Below are 18,405 nucleotides of genomic sequence, written 5' to 3' on the forward strand. Positions count from 1 at the left end.
AAAGTCCCAGGCCATGGCTCTTGAAGCCATGGTATTTCTAGGATTCCCCACCTCAACACTCACAGCTCAACTTAATTAGAGGAAAAACATCTTAGATGCTATTTAGGGTATCTAAATGTGTGTATGTTGATTTGTACATTCTTTCTATTAAGACACAGATGTCCTGTTAGCTGCTGGAATCCCTCAGCTATGTAAGGTAATCTGAATTGCATGTTGATGATGTTATTATTTCTGTTTTATTAATATGAGGTTAGGGAGAATCCTTTTGATGTTGTTGTTTTAAAGCACACCACCTCGTATTCTCTTCTATACTTTAGGAGAAAGGCAAAATCCCAAAATTTTGTATTTTAAAATTTAAATGTGCTGTAAACATATGAACTACAGTAAAATAATTACACTAATACCATGCATATCTGAAAACATGTAATTGAATGCCTCCCTGACTACAGGGTCTGCTACTGTGGGAACAGACAAAGAGACTAATTTATTCTGACTAATCAGGATTGATGTTAATTAAAGAAGAGTTCAAGATAATGACTTCTCATTACAATGTGATAGATGGAAATAGATTGTTCTACTTTCAGATAAAATAAGCAATTAAATAACCTCTTTTTAAAGGGAATTTGCCAAACTATTTAGCACTACAATTGGTGAAATCCTACTATTTACATGCCCTTTCTTTTCTTTCAGAATTCATCTCAAAATTGGTTTTCAAAGTCTGGTTATCCTGCTGGGTTTGTCACATATCAAAGACTAGGGGAAAATGACATTTTGGAACAGGTGGTCATTAGAATACTTTAAAAAAAAACTAGCATCATTCTATGGCATGTTTCAATAAAAGGAATGATAAAATTCAAGAGAAATGGCACATTTTAAAACAAGCCAAAGAGATTATTGAAGAAGATTGTTTCAATTACCTGTGGCATATTTTTAAGCAGCTACCTTGCATTTTGGACACCAATATTCTTTTTTCATTATAAATTCCATGGGTCATCTTGGATCTTCATTCAAGGCCAACTTACCCAGGCAACAATACAGTAGTAATAAGAATAGCAAGATATGTAATAATAACAGCAATAATCATGTTAGAAGGGGCAGGTAGGTGGTGCAGTGGATAGAGCACTGACCCTGAAGTCAGGAGGACCTGAGTCAAATCCGGCCTCAGACCAAACACTTGACATTAACTAGCTGTGTGACCCTGAGCAAGTCACTTAACCCCAATTGCCTAAAAAATAATAATAATAACAATGTTAGAAAATCACCCAATACCAACATAGGCATCTATTGTGATATATAGGATAATTTTTGGACTAAGCTAGTCATATCCAGCACATCAGAGGAGGAACTGTCTTCTACCAGGCTTCAAAGGTGCTGCTAAACACAGCCTGGAAACAACTGGCTTCAATTGCCTCCTTAGAACAGTGATTTTGACTATATATCTATAAGAGACAGAATTATTCAGTTCCATTTCCAACCTGTCTGTCTTTGCACAGGCTGATGTCCATGCCTTGAGGGTACTCCTTCCTCATCTTTTCCTAGTAGAGGCACTAAGTTCCTGAAAGGTTCACCTACTACATAAGACTGTTCTTGAGTCCCCAAGTTGTCAGTGACCTCTCCCACCCTGAAATTATTTAGTATTTACTTTGTAAATATTGATTTTGATATATGTTATAAAATGTAAGATCAGTAGAATGGAAACTCCTTAAAGGGAGTGACTTTGTCTGTGCATACCCAGACCTAGCACATTGTATTGCTCATGTTGCTGTTGTTGTTGTTGTTGTTGTTGTTGTTGAGTGATTTCAGTCTTGTCTAACTTTTTTGACCCCACTTGGGGTTTTCTTGGCAAAGATACTGAAGTGATTTGCCATTTCCTTCTCCAGCTCATTTTACTGATGAGGAAATTGAGGCAAACAGAGGTAAGTGATCATCCAGGGTCATACAGCTAGTAAATGTTTGAGCCAGATTTGAACTCAGTAAGATGAGTGTTCTTGACTTCAAGCAGGGTGCTCTATCCATTGTACTACCTAGCTGTCTTGCTATTACGCTCATAATAAGTAGCATGATGAATGCTTATCAAATGAATGAATGAATAAATTCTGCTTGAAATTGTTATTAGAGCATGCACCTAATTCCATTGAGACAGAATGCAGAAGAGTAGAACTGATACACAATTTAGGGATAACTACTTAGAATCTGATCAAGAATTCAGGATTTTTGTTGCAGCCTATCATGCTATTAGGGCCCTGTTGCATTATTGCTTCTTGTTTGAGTTCTTTGGGATTTGAACCCCATGTGATGAATCTAGTCTTTTTCATGGGAGAGTGAGGATATCTGGGTATCCCCTGCTTGCCTTGTATCTAAGACTTCCAGGAGTGAATTCCGAATGGACAGAACTGTGATAATGTGGTAGGCTCCATTACCACATAGCTTATGAGTATCTGCTGAGGTATTGGCTCTCCCCAAAGCTGGAGCAAAGTACTGAGGAAGCAATTTTTAACAGTTATTGCTTCTGATGTACACATTGGTATATTTGCTTATTCAGTCTTCCATTCAACCAATTAAATCCTAGTATATACAAAGCTCTGTGCTGAGGACAAGGCATAATGTTTATTCTTTAAAAACTTCCATTGAAAGGATCTTGTGAATAAAATGACACATTCACAAATTTCATAAAATGTCATAATTTCATAAAGTATTTATACAATTCATAAATCAAAGTACAGGCAATAAAAGACCCTGGATTTAGAGCCAGAAGACCTGAGTTTGAATTCTACCTCTATCACTTACTACATAAGTGACATTAACTAAGTCACTTACCCTCCTCAGACCTCAGTCCAACATCAGGGGAATGGACTGGTACCTTCTAACTTTAAATATATTACCCTAATTAACTTCATGTTAGGCCTCAGATTAGAAAATCAGAGGATTATCTTCACAATAATTTATATCATATTAGTGATCATGACTCCAAGGATCTTCATTGTTATTAAGCAAAATGGTTTATCCAGAGTCATCTCCAAAAAGTCAATGACAACGTTAGGTTGTGAGTTTAGATTTTTTGAGTTGTAACTACATTCTCTCTGACATAAAATTTCAAATTATTAAAGCTAGGAAGGATGGCAGAGATTGTCTAGCTCAACACCTTTATTTTGTAAATGAAGAAAGTCATTGTAAATGAGGTCTAAAGAGGTAAAACAACTACCCTAAAATAGATAAGTCCTTTGGTTGGTGATAGAGTTTGAACTAGAGACCAAATTTTTTGATCCATTTTAATTCTACTTCCATTATGCAAAGCTGATTTTAAAGTATTTGACCCACTTTCTAGCCATTGAATATATTATTCTCTCACAAATAACCTGTATAAATTGGTCATCGACAAAGACCATCATTTTATAATACATACATATACACATACATACATAAAGAGAGAAAGAAAGAGAGGATTCAGTGAAGCATAACTATGAGCAATAATAGAAAATCTGAACCAACAAAGTTTTCATAGTTCCCCCATTACCTTAGCCAAGCTAATTCGTTTCAATTCAACAATCACTTATTAAGCATGACCAGGCACTAGAGTAGGCTATAGGAATCCAAAGACAAAAACAAAATAATCCTTGTGTGTAAGACTCATATCTTATTGGGGAGACACAACATGTCTACAAATAAGTGAATATGTAGGAGAAGGTGGGATGTAATGGTGATAACGATATGATCTGATGAGAAATTTACAGATGAATAAGAGTACATTGTTAAAAATAATTTAAAATTTTAAGGTGATAATTTAGGATTATTTATATTTATTACTATTTTTATTTTTTACCACAAATACTTAATAAAGGAAACATTGTCAATAGATAACAGAAAATGTATAACCATTGAAGATATAATTCAATTTCTAAGGGATGCACCAAACAACTAGGTATTGTGGGTTTTTTTCCCCATAATAACATTACTGTGTGAGCAATATTACTTGGACTCTAACAAGGAAACACATTCCAGTTATTTTTTTTTTTTTACAAATTACTTTGTCTTCTACTGACTCAAGGAATGACTTTAAGCCAGGCAATTTCTGTAAGCTGTGGTTTTCCCCATGTATGAAGTAAAGAATTACCAAAATGCCTTAGGAGGAATGTGCTGCTCAATTAATTGCTTATAAAATTGTTTTTATTAATATGCTAGAAGTGATAGACTTAGAATTACATGACAGTTAATTATAAAATTAGTGTTGGCTTCCTACTTTCTCTCCCAAAGTTGAAAATAACTGCCTTCCATATTTCTGAATCCATGAAGCATGGGGATTAATTTGCTGAACCATAGGTTTATGCAAATTTCAGCACACTGTATAAACCATTTGCAGATAGGAACATTTGGTGAATAAGGTAATGCTGTTTTCCCAATACACTGAAATATGCACTCCTGAAATTAACCAGCAAATGCTTCCAAAGGGGAGTTGCTTGATAAGTACTAGAGTGTCAGACCTGTACCCAAAGTTTGCCTAATGAATCATCCAATCCCATACTCTTTGTCAAAGTCTTAAATGAATTACGTGTTTGGCACATTGATAAGTGGGCTGCTCCCAAAGTAATTGAATGTGCTAATCGAAACTTTGTTAAAACTGTCACTGTACATCATTTCCAGTTTCAGGTCCAACAAAGTGTAATTAGCTTGTGATAGTCAAGAGTGAATCAAACTCCTGCTAAGGTTGTGTAAGAAGTATGCACACTATAGTAAATTAAATTAGACTTAGAGTGGATGAGTAGAATAAAGGTCATGCTTGGGAATGATGTAAATAAGGTATAACACAAGATTTATGGAGTGGTAAACCTATTTCCTGAAGTAACACAGGTTGAATTGCCTTAATTATTGGCTCTTAACCAACAGACATGTTATAGATCAGGGAAAGATCTAAAAATAAAAACCCACTTAACTCTGGCCCCAAAGTCACAATCAGGATTTAGACATATGGAAAGAAATAGATACCTCACTATCTCCAACCCACCTCCCCTTCCACTAAGGAAAAAAAAAAAAGGTAATATGCTTCTCCAGTTTGTATTGTGGTTCAAAGAGATATATAAATTCAGAATGTAATTGTTATGAAAATATTATTAGGAAAAAAAACAGGTTCAGGCTCTATTGCTTTTATTTTTCTATTTTATAAAAGTTGAAAGGAAGGTCAAAGAAAGAAAAGAAAAGACTAAATCTTCAACAGACTAAGTTTTCAAACTCAAGACTTATCCAAATAGGTTATTTGATTGGATAACGTTAAGGGAACCTCCACAAAAGTCCACCTCTTATTGTGCAGTGAAGGTCATCCTGGATTATTAAAGTCCAGGATAAGCTCTAACCAGTGCTGCCAAATCATAAAATATCATTGGAGCAATACATTTTATCTATTAACCAAAGATCAGCCTAGAGGATGAAATGTTTTGCATGACCCAGTAAATAGATAAAAATACAAAATTTTTCTCAGATGCGAGTGACCTCCCTCTACTTTTTTAGCAGTGGTAGTGCAGTGATGGAAAAGGGGATAGAGGATGCTAAGAAATGCTGTTTTTAGACTGACTTAAAACATCAATTTTACTATTGATTATGTGATCCTTATCCAATGAGTTGATACATGAATGGAGAATTACAATCATATTCATATTGACCTATTAAGGGGCCCAGAAGTCATAAAGAAACTGAAGCAAAGATGATGGCTTGTAAGTTCTCCCCAGAGTGGTAGATAAAAGAATCACTGAGGTTGACTTCATTGTGCACCCAAATAAGTAGCATCCTTTTTTTTTTGTTCATGGAACACTTGGTCATTCTGCAAAGCTCATGACAAATAGAAGGAAGCACCTTAGGCACCGATATCTTTTGCAAGAATGAAATAGTGTAATTTTTTTGAAGAGCTTTTCAAGATCCTCCCAAACAAGTCAGCATAAGCCTTGATAATAGGTGACTAAATGTAAAAGTGGATAGAGGAAAGGGAGCAAAAGGTGGGGGATAGGGGTAGAAGGGTGGAAAATATGATTCAGGCTTAAGAAATGAAAAAGGGTGAAAAGCTTGTAGATTGCTCAGAGGTGTTACATCTATAATTTTTTCTTCAAGAAGCGTATCAAATGTGGAATACTGTGGCCAGTGATTCACTTTGGCTAGAACACAGAGGTTATAAAGGAGGAAAATGTGCAGTAACATTGGAAAAGCAGGAGTCAGATTGTGGATAGCTCAAAATGCTTTGCTACAGAGTTTATTTAGCATATAATATAGTCATGGGGAGAGCCACTAAATATTTTTAAGCATTTCAGACTTAGGATGATTATTTTGGTAACCACATGGAAGATTGTTTGGAGATGGTAGAGACTAGCAGTAGAAAGATAAATTAGAATGCTATTGCAGCTGTCTAGGAAATGGTGATGAGAATCTGAACTATGATGGTGTTTATGTGTGTAAAAGATGGAAGAAGTGTTTGAAGATTGAATGAATAAAACTAGAGTCTAGAGTCGTCTTTTACTCTTCACTCCCCTTGACCTTCCATATACAATCCTCTAACTAGCTCTGAGTTTCTAAACCTCGGTTGTCTGGGAAGATGTTAATAACCTCAACAGAAATAAGAAAGTTTGGAAGAGGGATAGTTCTAGAGTGGGATGAGGGAGATATCAATTTCTGACTTGCTCATGCTGAGTTTAAGGTACTTAAAGGATCTCCAGATGGATATGCCCAGTGGTTCTGGGGACATGGGAAAGGAGTTCAGAGTGATATCAGGGATAGGTATATAGATTTGTAGGACTTCTAAGTAGACATGACCCACGGAAATATATAAAATCACAAAAAGGAGAGACAAGAGAAAAAAGGAGAAGGACCAAACTTTGTGGTAGCTATACTAGGAGGAAAGACATGTTGATTCAGCAAATAAGATGGAGGTTAAGCAGGTAGGCTAAGAAGTAGGAAAGGCCACCATTACAGAAGCTATTGATTGGGGCAGGATTATTTTTCATCAGTGTAACTTCTAAGCAGAGTCTTTGTTTTTATTTTTATCCAAGTCCTATTTTTCCATGAACTTATTTGATAGGTTGGGTTGGAACAGTTAGAACTAAACAGTTTCTTCTTCTCTTTTTTACCCTTTCTTTTTTATTTAGTATCAATTTTTACCTAAACCAACCAAATGATAATCTATTAGCACACATACAGATAACTGATTCTGAAATCCTTACCAGATTGGTAATCAGTTATTTCCTGTCTGTCAAGTTTTAGCACATTTTTATTGTGATTTTTTCAACACCTTCTGGCTTACTTATTGAAGGAAATATACAGGTGAAGCGCCTCTGAAGAATTCATATTACCCAGATTATGACATGCAGGTGGATGGGTAGCCCATGAAATTTGTATGAATACCTTGTTTAGGCACGGCAGATAGTAGTGAACTGGGGTCAAGAATTGACTGGAAGGAAGAAGACAGTGGGCTGAATCCCATTTCTGAAACTATGCAGTGTTTTCAATGATCCCAAGCTGTTACATACAGTCAAAGCTCATCTTTTTAACATCCTTGTCCCAGTGACGCTTTATGCCTGCAAATTGGGAAAAAGCACAATATCCAAAGAATCAAAATTACAGTTGACCCAAAGGGCAATGGAAAGATGCATAGTGGGTGTAAGTAGGCTGGAACCTATTACCAATGGCATAAAATGCATGATTAGAGATATATGGGCAAAGAGTCAGACATATAGCAAGAATGAGTGATGAAAGATTGAAAGCCTCAGTATTGTACTGGTAACCATGAAATATTAAAAGATACAGAGGAAGACCTCTAATTCATTGCTTAGATTTTCTAAAATGGGCTTCTGTTATAGACAAGAATTTTGCTTGATTAGAAGGCATGAATAGGCTATGATCTGCACCATTGGAGGGGTACCCGCACCAATGAGTTCATGAATCCATCAGAGTATGGGAGTATAATATTAAATGAAAAAGTCAAATTTTAAAAGGCATTGTTCTCTGGAAATACAAGAAACCATTACAGAAAATACAGACATGTTTGTAGTTAAAAGAAAACAAATTTTCTTTTCAAAAAAATAAATTTTCAGACTTTCCTTGCTAAAAATCAAGAATGACTTCATTTACAAAGTGTGACTTTAAAGCAATAAAAAAGATTTTCACAGGTTATTGTGGGACAAAGTCTCAATATTTTATAGTCCCATCTCATCTAACAGATAAATAATGAGACTTGGAAATAAAGAAACTCAGGATCATAGATTATTAGTATTAAAGATGTGTTAGAAATTATCTTGTCCAACCAACAGCCCAACCCTCTTCAACACCTCTGAAATGTGGTCCTCCAAACTCTGAATGCTTCAAGTTCCAGGGAGGCCTCTCCCTCACACATCCCATTTCATTCTCTGAGGGCCCAAATTGTTAGAAATAACTTCTATACTGATTCCAAATTGGCCTCCCTGTTACTCTCATTCCTTGAATCTCATTCTTACCAATGGAGTCTTCAAATATTTAATGAAACAGTTATGTCTCCTCAAAGTCTGTAGGTCACAAAAAGGTAATGATTCTCTTTCAGAAAAACTGTTTCCTGAAGATAAGAATATACAAAAAAGGAATAAACTCTACAGAGTTTAGTTTAACAAGGAATTCAAACAAGGAGCATCTTTCATTTATTTTATTAAAGGTTACATTGTGGATAGAGACTAGTGTTAATAAAGCAATGAAAATGTAGCCAGAGGTTTGAATAGAGATAGCCTTAGATCCATTAGAAATAGGATTCCAGACATTCATTCCACCATTAAGAAAAAGAAAAGAAAACAAATCCAGCCTTCTTCTGGAGCTCAAAAACATCCTATAAAATTCTCCTGTTTAAAACTTGAAGAATCTATAGGAAGCAAAGTTTTATTAACTTAAAGTCTAATAGACTTAGAAGTGAAGAGAACTCAGTCCAAAATCCTGACGTTGTATATGAGGAAACTGAGGCTTATTATACAGGTAGTAAGTGTCAGAACCAGGATACAAAGCATTGGCTCAGAGCCCAGGGTTCTTTTCCACTGTATCATTGGCTTTCAATGTTTTGGTGATGAGACTTCAAGTAAAGATCATTCCACATTGTCCACTTGATTAATTTTTGCTTTTCTAAACAAAAGTTCTCTTATATCAGTGACTGAAATATGTTTATATTTAATGTCTATTGTCATATGAATACAAAATATTTCCCCTCCTGGCATTTATATTACATAATTTGACTATCCTCACACCCCTACCCACCAAAAAAGAAATATAACCACAGTTAATGCCTGAATTTCACCTTCAGAGTTCCATCCCTTTTACATTGACTTGGTGCTTTTTAAATATAAAAACTGGTGTGGAAAGATATAGAGAGTGGGACTTTTGGTCAGTCATTTACTTTTTAATGGCCACTTAAAGAAGGTTTGGTAAATGAGGCTTGAGGAAAAATCAAAAAGTCTCTTGGGAATTCAAGGAGTGAATGAGAGGAACCTAAGGGGTGGAAGGGAGAATAAGAGTACAGAACTGAATTGGCTTCACTTTCACTATTATCACATTTTAGCTCAATGCTGATTCTGTTTATGCATCATTTCTAGCTCCTTCAAATAAGATAGAATACAGATCTTTGTGAGGGTAAACCATTCTGCATACCCAAAGGATTTGGGAGAGACTGAAATGATTCAGTTTACCACCAGGAAAAGGTTAAGGTAAATAGATAATGTTATAAATTTATCAGCATAAGACTTTAAACACAATGAGACATTTTTGGGCACCATGTTATAGGTAGACATATCTTCATCATCACCTTTGTCATCAGCATCAGCATCATAACTAGTATTTATATATTGCTTTAAAGTTTGTGAAATATTTTTCAAATATTATTTCATTTTATCTATACAACAACCATGTGAGTTGGGGGCAATTGCTGTTCCTATTTTATGGATGAGAAAACTGAGGCAACCAGAGGTCATTACCAGCCCAGAATTACATACCTAAAAAGTGTCTGAGGCAAGATTTGAACACAGGTCTTTCAACTCCAGGTGAAGCACTTAATCCACTGCGCCACTTAGTTTCTTCCATCCTCTCCTCATGTCACTTATAATGAGAGCAATAATGCCTATAGTGCCTATATCATAAAATTGTTGTGAGGATCAAATAAGATAATGTATTTGAAGCGCTTTTGAAAAGTCAAAGCACTATATGAATATATATTGGATCTTTTGTTCTCTGTCTCTTCCTTTTCCAAATAACCATCCATGTCTTCCCACCAACACTTGACATGTGGCTTTGATCACAGTTCTCTCCTTGGTCCTCTCCTTCTGTCTCTCTACCCTCTTCCTCTTAGTGATCTCATCAGTTTCCATCTATTCACATATCGTCTACAAAAATGACTTTGAAATCTTCATACCTAGCCCTCAACTCTCTTTTGAGCTCCAATTCCAAATAGTCAAATATCTGCTGATCATTTCCTATAGGAACCTCAAATTCTTCCTTCATAAACCACCCATCTTCCTTCATGTGCTTTATCCCTCTTCCTAACTCAACTTCTGTCCATGGCACTACCATCATATCCAGGTTTGTGACCTTATTCCCCAACCATTACTCTCACATTTATCCAAATGGTTGTGAAATCTCATTGACTTCATGTATGTATCTTTGCCCTCTTTAATATCTCAATATTTTTCCTTTTCCCTCAATAATACCAAAATAGACATTTCTAGGCCGTATCATTTATCTACTCCAGAAGCTTCACGAGATTCCTATGATCTCTAGAATAAAATACAGATGCCTCTGTTTGGAATTTAAAGGCCTTCACTACCTGAATTCAATTTTACTTTTCAGGCCGATTTCACATTACTGTTTCTCATACATTCCACTGCTAGTTTAGGCTAACTGTTATTGTTGTTCAGTCATGTCCCCATTTGGGGTTTTCTTGGCAAAGATACTGAAGTGGTTTGCCATTTCCTTCTCCAGCTCATTTTAAAGATGAGGAAACTGAGGCAAAGAGGTTTAAGTGACTTGCCCAGGGTCATATAGCTAGTAAGTATCTGAGGTCACATTTGAATTCAGGTCTCCAAGACTTCAGGCCTGGTGTTCTGTCCCCTATACCACGTAGCTTCCCCCAGTTTAGGCTAACTACTGAGTGAGATTAGAGAAGACCCCTCATAAAATCTAAATTTAAATGACTAAAATAAGGTAAAGACCCCTAATAATAACATATGTGTTTCCAGGTCAGGAAGCTTGTAAATAGCCCAGATAAATATATTCAAATTATTATAAAAGATAAGTATAACTACAAATTGTTCCAAGATCTGAAATGAACAAAAACAAGATGTACTAAGAGGATACTTGAAGGAGGGGAAGGCAGGTGAAACTATGTAAGGATTCTGTAATTTCCACTGCTGTTGCTGGGGTAGTTTTGTCCTGTTTAGATTGTGCCCTCTGAAGCCCAGCCAATGGGATAAGAGGTAGGGGGCTAGGGCGGGGTTGCGGTTAGAACCTATAAAAATGCTTGCTTGACTGACACCACCTGCAGTCTTGCATTGAACTGCCTTTCGGTGCAAGTTGCCCTTTCTCAAGATGGAAATAAAATCCTTTTTACTTTCTACCTGGAGAAGCCTCTGAATTAATTTGGGTAAGGGTCATCACTGTCCCACTACTCTTCCCTGTCTGTGACATCCCACTTCCAGGCCATTGTAGTCTGTCTCCCACATCTAGAAAGTTCTCTCTCTTCACTTCCATCCTCTGGAATCTTTATATCTCTTCAAGGTTCAGCCCATATGCCACCTCCTGCACATAATTCCTTTCTTGATGCTGCAGTTATTACTGTAACTCTCTTTCCTACCTCTCAGGAAAAAAAAAACTTTCATATTTACTCTGTGTGTATGTATATGTAGTATTTTCTTACCTTCATAGGTTTCCCCTTCCCTCAATGTAATGTAAGCTCCTCAAGACCTAGGATACTGCCTGTCACATAATTAATTCATATTAAATGTACTTTGAATTCAATTGAATAGTTGTCATTGTGGTAGTAATAGTAATTGAAGCAGCATTAGTTGTGATCCATTTGTACAATTAATTCATTTGCCTACATATCTCATTTCTCTTACAACTAAATTCTCTTTCAGTTTGACCAAAAAGATGACATAAATCTGAACTCAGATGATAGAAAAGTAGGCTTATGAAAAGTAGGAAGTGTAGTTAGTAGATGGGTAAGACTGACAGATTGCTTCAGGATGGAACTGGCTGGGGGTTTTGCCTCTCAGCTTCCTGTTGGATAAGAAATGGTTATGCATTCCTCAGTATTTCTAGATTTCTAGGCTGCCCCACCTACTGCACTGGGCTTGAAATACCAGGCCATCCAAAGGCATATGTCCTAAAGTTAAGGCACCAGGAAGAGACTTTTCAGACAAAATTCATAAAGGGAAGGACAAATAAAGCAAAGTAATATAAAATCTGACGAAAGATCTTGGAGTTACTCAATGCTGAGAGACTGATGACATTCTTTAGTGGCCAAGAAAATTCACATGACTCTAGCAAAGGACAGTTAAAAGCTGAGAGCAGCCTGTTTAACTGCGAGGGAAGTAGGAGAGAAAGAATATGGGCCTATGCTAAAGGTAAGGGAATTGGGGTGACTGCATACAAAGATAAATTCATATCACAGAAAAAGAATTCTTTGTGTATAATATGAAAACCTGAGAAGCAAAAGAGACCCCAGACAGCCAGAGTCCAGAGAAATAAATGCATAATGCATATAGTATCGTCCAAAGGTTGTCACTGATGCATAGTGTGTCTGCCTCATGGGACCTAGGGCTTAGAACAATCTGTAGCTTCTGAGCCACAATATTCGTTTGACTTGAGATGATCTTCCCTTGTGATAATTGGTCCAGACTATCCAAGCAAGCAGAATTGATTTTTTAAAATATTTTATTAAGGTATTTTGTTTTTTGCCCTACAATCACTTCCTGAAATCTCCTCCCCCATAGCACACTCCCTTACATTAATAACAACAAAAATTAAGCAAAATCATCATGGTAGTCTATAATCAGAGTTTATATTTATGTTCTTTCTGGTCAAATAGAATGGGAATTTCATCATAAGAGAAATGAAGTATGAAGGTAAATGAATCAATTTCATGAATGTACCACTACTACTGCTACTTCTACTACTACCACCACCAGTAAAATCAAGAGTCAATAATGTATGGTGAAAAGAGCAATGGATCTAGTCAGAGATACCATTGCTCAAATCTTACCCTTTTCATTTATTACATGTATGATCTTAGGCCATATTCTGAAGTACTTCCCAGTTCTCAATCTATCATATGATGTACATTTGAAGATTGATAATTTATTTAATATCTTCACCCATAGACTATCTTCTTTATATCAATCATTCAAGTACTTATTGAATGCCTACTATGTGCCAGGTAGGGTGCTAGGCCCTGAGGATAAAAGTATGAAGAATGAAACAATCCCTACATCTTGATATCTTATCGTCAATAATGTTTTATCATTCTAGACTTGGGATCAGAAAGGTCTGGTTTCAAATGTGCTTTAGACATTTACTGTGTTAATTACCTCATCTGTGAAATAAGAGGGTTAGACCAGAAGACTTCAAAATCACCTTCAAGTTCTAAATTTATGACTATGATCTGTCATCAGGAACCAAAGTTAATTACTGATTTCTGTCTTTTAATAATGTTTTCATTTATATTATTGCAGCCATTGTCTATGTTCTCTTTTTTTGTTATCGCTTAGTCAATTTCAGTAGAGTCTGACCCTTCATTACTCCATTTCAAGTTGTCTTAGCAAAGATACTGGAGTGATTTGCCATTTCCTTCTCCAGCTCATTTTATAGATAAGGAAACTGAGGGAAACAGGGTTAAGTGACTTGCCCACAGGTAATAAGTGACTGAGGCTGGATTTGAACTCAGGACTTCCTGCCTCCAGGCCCAGTGCTTTATCCGTTAAGCCACCCATCTGCCCATATGTTCTCCTAGTTTTAATTTTATTTTGCTTTTATCAGTTAATGTAAGGCTTATCACATTTCCCTGAACTCCTCATACTGGACATTTCTTATGATATAATAATATTCCTTTGAATTCATAAAACATGAATTGTTCCATAATTCCCCAGTCAATGAGAAGTTAGTTTATCTCTAGTTCTTTGCCAAAAAAAGAACTGTTGTAATAGCTATTAACTCTTTTTTGTACATGAGACCGTTCTATCTGACCACCTTGGAGTTTGTGCCAAGTAGTGAGATGGCTAGGTCAAAAGGTATGAACAGTTTAGTAACTTTGTTCCCGTAATTTCAAATTGTTTTCCTGTTCCATTACTATAACCTTTTAAATTTACTACAGTGAGGTAAAACCTCAGTTGTCTTAATTTGCATTTCTCTTACCATTAGTGATTTGGAGAATTATTCATATGGCTGCTGATCATTTAGGTTTTTGGAAAGTTCAAACCTTTTTTCCACTCACTTATCTATAGGCAAATCATTCTTAATCATATATCTGTGTCAATTCTTTTTATATTTTGGATGTAAGACTTTTTCAAGTTTTCTTGGTACAAAATTTTCACAAAAATATTGCATAATCCAAAGCAAATTTATTAACTTAAAATGAAAAATAATAATTTTTCTAATGATCAAAAATTCAGTCCCACTCACCAAGGCACCACATATCTTGTGTTCAGGTTCCTGAAGAACTGAATCAGTAACCAGGTGGTTGCTTAGTGAAAGTGGAAACAGAAGAGAGAGTAGAAAATTGCCTTGAGGGCTGTTTTATCAAGGCTAGAGTAGAACCTAATGAAGCACATTTCTACCTAAAAGGAATATTTGTCAAGTTTCTTTCTGAAGCTTGGACATGCTGCCTGCTGCACCAGTTCTCTACTTTCTAGACTCCCTTGATTATCCTTTTTCTCATTAGAACATTCTTCTCTGTCTTTACAATTTGGTAACATGTAGTGATCCTTAAATTTGTCGATCACTTTCAGTTGATTAATTGTACTTTATGCTGGTTGCTTCCTTCTAATTTGTAGTGAGTGACATCATCTCATCTGTGGTTGATCTCAAAGTCACATTGTAAGATTGTTAATTTTGGGGGGAGGTTCACTGTCCTATCAATGGTGGAAAGATTCTTATTAGTATTCATACTGTGATTAGAGCAGCCCACAGGAGACCCAATGACCAAATGAGATGTTCTCAGAGCAGTTGTGCTGCCCAGAACCATAACTAGGAATTTTTGTATCTTACACAAGTATCATGAGTCAAACCCAAGGCAATTTAATTAAAAACAATACTCACACAAATGCAACATGAACAACATAAACTATAGTTAAGGGTTGCAAATGTAGCTATTTTCCTGCATAATTATCACACACCTCCTATGATATAAAACTAAACAACCACAGAATCAGAGAATTAGAAGGAACCTCAGAGACCACCTAGTTGTGCCTATACTTGACCAAGAATCTTCCCTATGTCATTATCAAGTTGTCTTCTTAACTTTGCTCTAAGAATTCAAGAGAAAAAGAACCCATAACTTCCTAAGACAACCCAATCCACTTTTTTTAAATACACATTTTATTTTTCCCTAATTACATTAAAACAATTTTTTTAACATTTTTGTTTTTTTTTTAATTTTGAGTTCCAAATTCTATTCTCCTTTCCCTCTCACATTCCTGAGACAATTTCTATATATTACCAACAGAGTCCCACAGCAAGAAATAGAAAGAGAATTTCCACTTAAAAATGACTGTAGACAAAATAAAATACTTAGGAGTCTACCTGTCAAGATGAACCCAGGAACTATATGAATACAACTACAAAACAGTTTTCACACCAATAAAGTCAAATCTAAACAATTGGAAAAAATATTAATTGTTCACGAGTAGGCTGAGCCAATATAATAAATGGATAATTCTACCTAAATTAATCAATTTATTCAGTTCCATACCAATCACTTTGATACAATTCTCTCTGTTAGGAAATTTCTACTCATTAATTTCAGTCCATAGGATCTTGAATTTAGGGACAAAACAAACTAATAAGCCTTCTAGTCTAAACTCCTCATTTTATGGATGATGACAATGGAATTACAAGAAGGTAAATGACTTGGATAAGATCACATGGGTATATGACAGCAGCAGGATTTCAACCCAGATCTTCTGACTCGAAAGCCCAAGTTCTTTCCATTTTATTGTCCCCTGGGGCCAAATAGACCTTCTTCTGGGGCAGCTAGGTGGTGCAGTGGACAGAGTACCAGGCCTAGAGACATGAAAATTCATTTTCCTGAGCTCAAATCTGGCCTCAGACACTTACTAAACTGTGTGACCCTGGGCAAGTCATTTAACCCTGTTTGCTTCAGTCTCTTCATTTGTAAAATGACCTGAAAAGGAAATGGCAAACCACTCTTGTATCTTTGCCAAGAAAATCCCCAGAGGGTCATGAAGAGTTGGACAGACTGAAAATGCGTGAAAAACAATAACAACCAACAATTCCTCTTTTGTATGAGAGTCTTTCAATTTCTTAGATATAGATATCATGTCTTCCTTAAGTTTTCTCTTCTACAGACTAAATAACCCTAAGTCCTTTAGTCAATCTTGAAGTGGCATGGCCTCAAGGCCCTCCATCATCCTGTACCTTCTCTGAACATTCTCCTTCTTCTTAATGTTATTCTTAAACTGTGGACCCAAATCAAAACACAATATCCAAATCTAGTCTGGCCAGGGCAGAGTACAGCAGAATTATCACCTTGTGTATTCTGGACACTATCTTTCTAGTAATGCAACTTAAAGCCCCATTAGCATTTTGTCTGCCATTTTGCAGTGTTAACTCATTGAGTTTGAAATCTAAAACCCAATATTTTTTTCTTGGAAAACTGCAACATATCCTCCACCTTGCATTAGTGAGGGAGATTTTTGGGGCAGCCAAATGTGGAGTTTTATATTTATTCCCATTAAATTCTATTAAGCCTATCATTATAGCCTGGACACATCTTTATGCATCCAGAATCTATCATCTAACGTGTTAACTATTCCAACATTGGCAGAAGTAGATTAACTAAGTAAGTCATCTATGCCTACATCTAGGCCAAAGATAAAAATGTTCATCAGCCCAGAGCCAAAGACCTATCTTTGGGGCATTGCACTAGAAACATTCCACAGGACAGGTAGGTAGATCAGAGGAAAGAGTGTTATGTCTAGAGTCAAGAAGACTTGAGTTCAAATCTGACCTCAGACATTTACTAATTGTATGACTTTGGGCAGTTCACTTGAGGAAGTCTCAGTTTCCTCATCTGCAAAATGGAAATAATAATAGTACCTACCTCACAAGGTTGTTGTGAAGCTAATACAATATTTATAAGTGCTTAGCACCATGCCTGCATACATTAGATGCTTAATACATGCTTCCTTTCTTTCTCTCTCCCTCCTTCCATCTAAGTTGACATCAAGTCATGTGGACCACCATGGAAACCATGATGTAGTTTGAACAAATGTCTCTAGTAAGGTTTCACTTTGCTTCTGACTTCATTCTCCAATCTTCTTTTCCTTCTCCTCACTAGCCCCCTTGCCATTGAAAAGATATTGTTCCTTACTCCTTAGCCTCTGATGTCTTCCCCAACTATAACATAAGCTCCTTGACAACAGGTACTGTGTTTTTGCCCCTTTTTTATCCCCAAGGCTTAGAATATAGAAATTGCTTTGGAAGAGCTTTATCTATCTACCTACCTATCTGCCTGCTTATCAGTCTATCTACCTATCTTTATAGTGATCAATACATATATTGATTTATCATCTATCAATCTCTATAATGAAGTTCTTTCATTCTTCACTTTTTTCCTGGAACATTTTCCTTATTTTATCAAAAACTATCACACAGGGCTTTTATGTACTGTTCAATAGCTCTTCACTTTCACCATATATATAGATAAATTTCATAAACTCACAGGGCTCAAAGGGAGACCAAAGGTTATTTAGTCTGTGCTTTTTTCCTCTGGGGAAGACTGGAAGAAGCAGATGGCCAATAATTTTATCACTATTCATGGATATTTGAAGGATGAAACATGATACGCACTCATCCTTACAAATTGTCCCTCGCCCTGGGTGAGCAGCAATTTATGCCAATCAAGGAGAAGAAAGTGCTATTTGACAGCAGTTATTTTATTCAGTATATCCCTCCTGGGGAGAGGCCAACTCAGTCTACAAAAACCAAACTGTTGTTCAATGGTTTTTAAAATATAAAAGAAAGGACAGTTGTTTAATTATATAACCATCCACTAAATTTTAATGTATATCTTTGTTGCTTTCTTAGTCAACAAGTGAGAGATGAAGCCAATAATGCAAAGGGAGGATTCAGGCAGATTTCTCCCAATATTCCCCTCTAAACAACTTTAAAATAATACCTCAAATTGAATTTTGA

This window comes from Vombatus ursinus, unplaced genomic scaffold (genome assembly GCF_900497805.2).
Source record: "Vombatus ursinus unplaced genomic scaffold, bare-nosed wombat genome assembly UNPS02001419.1, whole genome shotgun sequence".
NCBI lineage: Eukaryota > Metazoa > Chordata > Mammalia > Diprotodontia > Vombatidae > Vombatus > Vombatus ursinus.